The 7151-nt window shown below is 38.4% G+C and overlaps 1 pseudogene; it reads right to left on the bottom strand.

Moving 5' to 3' along the window:
- Positions 1 to 5999: 5999 nt before the first annotated feature.
- Positions 6000 to 6767, bottom strand: LOC116599723 (annotated as a pseudogene).
- Positions 6768 to 7151: the final 384 nt, after the last annotated feature.

Genomic DNA, 7151 nt, shown 5'->3' with positions numbered 1-7151 from the left:
TGGAGGACCTTGTTGGTGTCCCAGTAGAAGGCAGGAAATATGCAGAGGAGCGCATCCTAGCCATAGCGCAGGGGTCCTTCTGCAGAAGTACCCGGATGAAGAGAGTGGGGAAAGAATGAGGGGTGGGAGAGTGCTCCCCAAGGCGAGGCCCCACCACATCCATCCTGCCCAGGCTACCGATCTCACCTGCATCAACCCCCGCACTCCACCCCTCCCTTGCTGGGGGAAGGGATGGAGGGGGCTGACAAGCAGGGTGCAGGAGAGCAAGATAAACCAGTGAGACCATATACTGACGGGGTTACAGACAGTGATTCTCAAGGGCCCTCCATGCCAGAAAATGCCCAAAGAGGACAAGCAATGAAAACATGGGGAATCAGAGATGAGACCCAATGTCGACAGTGCTGCACCTGCAAACATGAAGGCAGACGCCCAGAAAACCTGAAACCGCAAGATGGCGTGGACACCAAAGCAGTCCATCCACCCGCTGAAAATTCGGCCGCTCCAGAGGGCAGGACAGAGTAAATGCCGGCTGGCCTTCTCCACAGGGGTCTTTCATCCTCCTACCAGAAGAAATGACTATGACATTCCAGCAATAAGAAATGAGTGAAAGGGGCACATGGGTGGCTCAGTCCTTAAGTTTCTGCCTTCGGCTCAGGTCGTGATTCTGGGATAGAGCCCCGCATTAGGCTCTCTGCTCCTTGGAAAGCCTGCTTCTCCCTCTCCCACCCCGCCTGCTCGTGTTCCCTCTCTCGCTGTCTCTCTGTCAAATAATAAATAAATAAACAAATAAATAAAAATCTTAAAAAAAAAAAATGGAAGGTTGGAGCCAAGACCTCAAGTGTGTGCCTTTTCTGTTGACCAGATGACTAGAACTACCTGTGCTATGCCCCAGTGCTTTTCCTAGTTTTACCTAAGACCTCTCTTTTTGGTAATGACCTGTGTGTTTGAAAGCCTGATTTTTCTCAATACACCTTTGGAGATTTTTAAATTGTTTCATATTTGGTCAAGTTGAAGTTTTAAGAACCTCATTTTTAAATTTGTAATAAAAGCTTATAGCTTGATTTTTTTAAAAAAAAGTCAACACATGGCAAGTACATGTTAATACTTGTCTTCAATAACACACAAAGGGCATCCTGGTGGCTCAGTCAGTTGGGCATCTTGGTGGCTTAGTCGGTTAGGCATCTGCCTTCGGCTTAGGTCTTAATCCTAGGGTCCTGGGATCCAGCCCCTTGTGGGGCTCTGTGCTCAGCAGGGAGTCGGCTTCCCCCTTCTCCACCCTGCTCATGCTTTCTCTTGCTATCTCTCTCTCTCAAATAATTAAAATCTTTAAATATATATACATATGCAAATAAAACTGTTCAATGGTTTTTTCATATTACATTATTTTCTAAAATTTATGGTAATTAGATATAACAAAATTTGCTACTTTAACCATTTTTAAGTGTATAATTCAGTGGCATTAATTATATTTACAATGTATGCAACCATAACCATTATTTCCCAAAGATTTTCATTACCCCAAATACAAACTTAAATCTATTAAGCAGTAACTTCCCATTCCCCCTCCTTCAAGCTTTGGTAAACTTTAATCTATTTTTGCTTCTATGAATTTGCCTATTCTAGGTATTTCATATAAATGATTTATACAGTATTTGTCCTTTTGCATCTGACTTATTTCACTTAGCATAATAGTTTCAAGTTTTACCCACATTGCAGTATGTATCAGAACTTCATTTTTTAAAATAGTTTGTTGTACTCATACACTACATTTTGTTTATTCATTCGTTTGTTGGTGGACACGTGGGTTGTTTACGCCTCTTAGCTATTGTGAGTAAAGCTGCAATGAACATTGATGTACAAGTATCTGTTTGTCTCTGCTTTCTATTCCTTTGGATATAGACCCAGGAGTGGAAACTAACAAGATTTTATTGAAACACTTGTATTTTAAATTGGGAAATATTTCAAACATTGAGAAAAGTAGAGAAATGATAGACATTACCAACCTCCTATGAAAATAAAATAGCTATTAATGGTCTGCCATGTTTAGTTTAATTTTTTTTTTTTTAAATTTGAGCGCGAGGGAGCACCGTGAGCAGGGAGAGGGAGAGAGAGAATCTCAAGCAGGATCCCCTCTGAATGTAGAGACCAATATGGGGCTTGATCCCATGACCCTGAGATCATGACCTGAGCTGAAATTAGGAGTTGGATACTTAACTGACTGAGCCACCCAGGTGCCCTGGTTTGAATTTTTTTTAAAGAATCAAAACATTAAAAAAATAGTGAAAGCTCATTCATTCCTTTTCCCTAACTTTACTGCTTCCCAAGCCACTATCTCAAAGTTTCTGCATATTTTTCCCATGCTTATTTTTATAATTTTACTACATAAATCTCCATGGGTGATTTACATATATAAATGGAAGAAGCAATCTACATTATAATTCGAGGTATTTAAAATTATGCATAAATTTTGCAATATTGAAATATTCTTTTAGCTCTTTTTTACCACTCAACATTATGTTTGGGACTTTATCCTTGTTGACATATTTGGTTTGTTAATTTTAATTGTCATATAATATTTAACAATATTTAATTAAATTTTAAAATATTCTGGGATTCCCCTATAACTGTTAAGTTTAACCTTCTTGTGTTTATTTTTGTTATTGATATATGTAGATTTCTACTATCTTGTTTTGTTCTTTTTCATTTCTATGTTTAGTCTGAATTTATTTTCTGCTCTTTTTTTGCCTCCCATTAGATAAATCAAGCTTTCTTTATTTCCTTCCCCTCCTCTATTGCTCCTGCACTTTCTATTTCTATTCTTTCAGCAGCCACCCTTAAAATTTTAATATGCATACTAAACAAATTCTACAGTATCTCTTCTTTTGTCTTGAATAATACAGGGACACTAAGTGGCTTTAACTGATTCCTCCCTCCCATTTTGTGTTATTGTTTATTAGTATTTTAGTGCCATATTTAAAAAAAACCCACCAAATTAATTATTATTATTGTTGATATCGTTTCATTAAAAATTGCCTGTTCCAATTTTCCTTTTTTTTCCTTTTATTTTGCTTCTTACATCTCATTCCTTCCACCTGGATTCAATTTCTTTACTGCTGAAGTACATACGTTAATAGTTCTTATTTGTCTGAAAATGTCTTTATCCTCATGTAATAGTTTAGCTGGGGCTAGTATTCTAAGTTAATAGCTATTTTCTCTGAATATTTTGGAGACATTTTTCTAGAGTCTATTGGTGCTACTGGGAAGCATGCTGTTAGTCTAATTACCATTCGTGGTGATCTGTCTGTTCTCCCTGGCTACTTTTAGAATCTTCTTTATATCTTTGATGTTCCAGGATTTCTGTTACTAGTTGGAGATTCTGTGTTGTGTGAATGGAGGTCTCAATTCTTCAATTTCCCATGAAGGATTTACATGAAGATTCATGCTAGAAGAAAGACAGTCAGCAGGAATGAGGCAAGCACAAAGCAATTTCTTTAGGACAGATGGGAGAATGGGCAGGCCCAGAGTTGGTAATTGCACAAAAGCTACAGGGTTTTTTTCTTTGTGTGTAAGTGGGGTCTTGGATCATGGACAGGCTGATCTCTAATGGAGGATCTTCCAATCATTTGGCAGGGGGTGCTCCTCCCACTGGTCAGGAGGGGGAGTTTTTGACTTCTCAAGGTTTGTACCAGAACCATTATGGCAGCATTTTTCCATGGAGAAGGGGAACAGCAATGCAAATGAATTGTAATGAGCCTAGAGGTTACCCTGGGGCAGAGGTGTTAGAGGAGAGCCCACGTTCTGTACCTGTTGCTCTTGATCTGTCAGCCTGGGGATGCTGGAAGCCACAAGGTCAGGATGTTGTGAGCCACAGAGTCAGGATGCCGTGCCCCCAGGCTTCCAATGTATAACCTATTTATCACCACCCTTGCCTCCAGTTTGTGTCTAACTGCCTACTCTCAGTTTCAATACAGTATGCCAAGATATGGATTTCTAAAATTCTGTTTGGATATGTCGTGCTCTTTTCTGTGGATTTATGTCTTTCATTAATTCTGGAAAACTTCAACTATTGTAATTCAAATATCTTTATTTCTTTCCTTCCAGAACATTTACTAGATATATATCAGACCTTATCTCTCTATCCCAAACATTCTTTCATATAGTTCATTTCATTATCTCTTTGCATTGCATCTTGTTAATTTTTATTTCCAGTTCTCTTATTCCTTTAACCTACTGGCAAAAAAAAAAAAAAAAAAAAAAAAAAGTGACTCTTCAGACCCTTTTAAAATAGAGGGTCATAGGAAAAGGGAAAGAAAAATAAGACAAAATCAAAGAGGGAGGCAAACCTTAAGATACTCTTAACTAAAGGAAACAAACTGAGGGTTGCTGGAAGGGAGGGTTGCTGTAGGGATGGGCATTAGGGAAGGCATATAATGTGATAAGAACTGGGTGTTATATACATCTGATGAATCACTGAACTCTACCTCTGAAACTAATTATATACTATACATTAATTAAATGAATTTAAATAAAATAACAGTTTAAAAACTTTAAAAACCTTTAAAAAATATATAATTTCATATTATTTTGATATCACATGAGTACAAATTTCAATGTAATGCAAACATCTCTATGTAAGAGATACAACATTAAGGCATGATGTAAATCACCACCTCCTAAACAACAAAGGATAATGGACATGTTGTCATATTCCTACTACCTGTGTTATTTCTTATCCCAATACATATACCATTAGGCACCGAGAGCTGGAAGATTTTCTTGAATGTAAACTTCAACAGCTTCTATTTTGTGTTTGATCTTATTTATTATTTTCAAAATTTTCTGCATTTTAAATCTCTTTATAACTTTTCTTTATCCATAGCTAAACTTACTTTATTCTGTCATAATCCTAAGCAATTAGATACTAATCACATGAACTACTAATGTCCACAAATCTAAAAATCAAATGCAAAACTCTTCAGCCAGATTGCATAAGATATGTATTTAAACACACAAAATTCCTAGTGCTGGGGCACCTGCGTGGCTCAGTTGTTAGGTGTCTGTCTTCGGCTCGGGTCATGATCCCAGGGTCCTTGGACTGAGCCATGCATCAGGCTCCCTGCACGGTGGGAAGCCTGCTTCTCCCTCTCCCACTCCCCCTGCTTGTGTTCCCTCTTGCTGTCTCTCTCGCTATCAAATAAATAAAATCTTTAAAAAAAAAAATTCCCTAATGCTTTGTGACTCATCTAAATTCTATTTTAGAAGAAGTGATGATTTCAGTTTCTATATTTTGGACTGTTTTTTTAAAATGTATTTAAAAATGATTGATAGTAACTGGAATAATTGTAATTTTGTAAATTAATCAAGATTCCCAAAATAGGGACGCCTGGGTGACTCAGTTGGTTAAGCGACTGCCTTTGGCTCAGGTCATGATCCTGGAGTCCCAGAATCGAGTCCCACATCGGGCTCCCTGCTCGGCAGGGAGTCTGCTTCTCCCTCTGACCCTCCCACTTCTCATGCTCATCCTCTCTCTCACACTCTCTCTCTCTAATAAATAAATAAAATCTTAAAAAAAAAGATTCCCAAAATAAAATGCCATGCTCAGTTCTATTTGCATTTAAAAACCCATCACATGTGCCTGGGTAGCTCAGTTGGTTAAGCTTCTGTCTTTGGCTCAGGTCATGATCCCACGGTCCTGGGATCAAGTTCCTCATCTGGCTCCCTGATCAACAGGGAGTCTGCTTCTCTCTCTATACCTCCCGCATGCTTGTGATCTCTCTCTACCCCCACCCTCAAATAAATGAATAAAATCTTTAAAAAAGAATACATGAAGTGTGCCTGGGTGGCTTAGTAGTTAAGCATCTGCCTTTGGCTCAGTTCATGATCCCAGGGTCCTGGGATTGAGCCCCACATTGAGCTCCCTGTTCAGCAGGAAGACTGTCTCTCCTCTCCTGCTCCCGCTGCTTGTGTTCCCTCTCTCTGTCAAATAAATAATGAAATCTTTAAAAAAAATACATGAAAATTCTGCACATCGTCATGATGAAGCTTATTTTCAATATGCAGTACTTTAATTTTGATGACATGGTTTGTTCCAACAGGTCCTTTTTCAGGCTGAACACTAAAATGGCAAATTCCTGTAGATTTCCAAGTGGGCCTGGGGCCAGGGGTGCATACCACTTTCTTCCTAATGATGATGGATGACTTTGATCTACATTTTCCCCCTGACCAGCACTCTGGGCATGATGATAACTATAAGCTGAGGCAGCTGTGTTGCAAAATATGAAACACCACAGTATCTAGAGATAAATACTGTCAGCATAATTGAAAACCAGAGCTGCCAAAGAAACCGCCAAGATTAACTGGACTGCTGTGTTTACTTTAATGATGCATGTTGGTTTTCATTTAGCAGTGACACAGCAAGGATTGAAATACTTAGAAAGTGTTCTCAGAGTTGGAAGAATGCCATATCTGACATAAAAATGGTAGCAACCAATATTACATCTTTGAAATTATCATATAAATAAGTGAAACTGGAGTAAGATATGCAGAGGTCAAACTAATATATAGGATGTTGATAGGGATTTCACCAGCAAGGGGACCAAGAACATTTTCCCAAGGTGATTAATAACTGTCCCAATTTCAAGCAATAAATCCACCCAGCAAATTAGTGAGCCCGCTAGAATGAAAACTCTTAGTGCAATATCCGAAAGTTCTCTAGTAACCAAATGGCCCCAAACTAGAGCCAAGTTGATGTTCTTCATTAACAACATTAACATTTTCATTAACAACACATGAACATGAACATGGGTTTTCATTCAGGCTTGGTGGTGCTAGTCAGGCCCCATGGTCTGCTGGGCCTGCAGAGTAAGGATCACCTTCCCTGTGCCCAAGCAATGGCCCCTCTCAGGGGATGGATCATATCTATCATCCAGCTGACTTGTTCTCTTTTCAGGTGTCTAATAAGCTATTTGGCCCATCCACGATTCACAATTCTTTTTCTTTAAAAAAAAAATAAAATTGTGGTTTTTTTTTATTTTTTTATTTTTCATTTTTTTATTTCTAGAAATTCTACTTTAAGATATCTACCCATTGTTTTTCATAGTGATACCCTTTTCTTTGGGTTTATTTCTTCATTCATCAATTTAAATATACTA

Source organism: Mustela erminea, chromosome 9 (genome assembly GCF_009829155.1).
Source record: "Mustela erminea isolate mMusErm1 chromosome 9, mMusErm1.Pri, whole genome shotgun sequence".
NCBI classification, from domain to species: Eukaryota; Metazoa; Chordata; class Mammalia; order Carnivora; family Mustelidae; genus Mustela; species Mustela erminea.
This window is presented reverse-complemented; position numbering and strand designations above follow the sequence as displayed.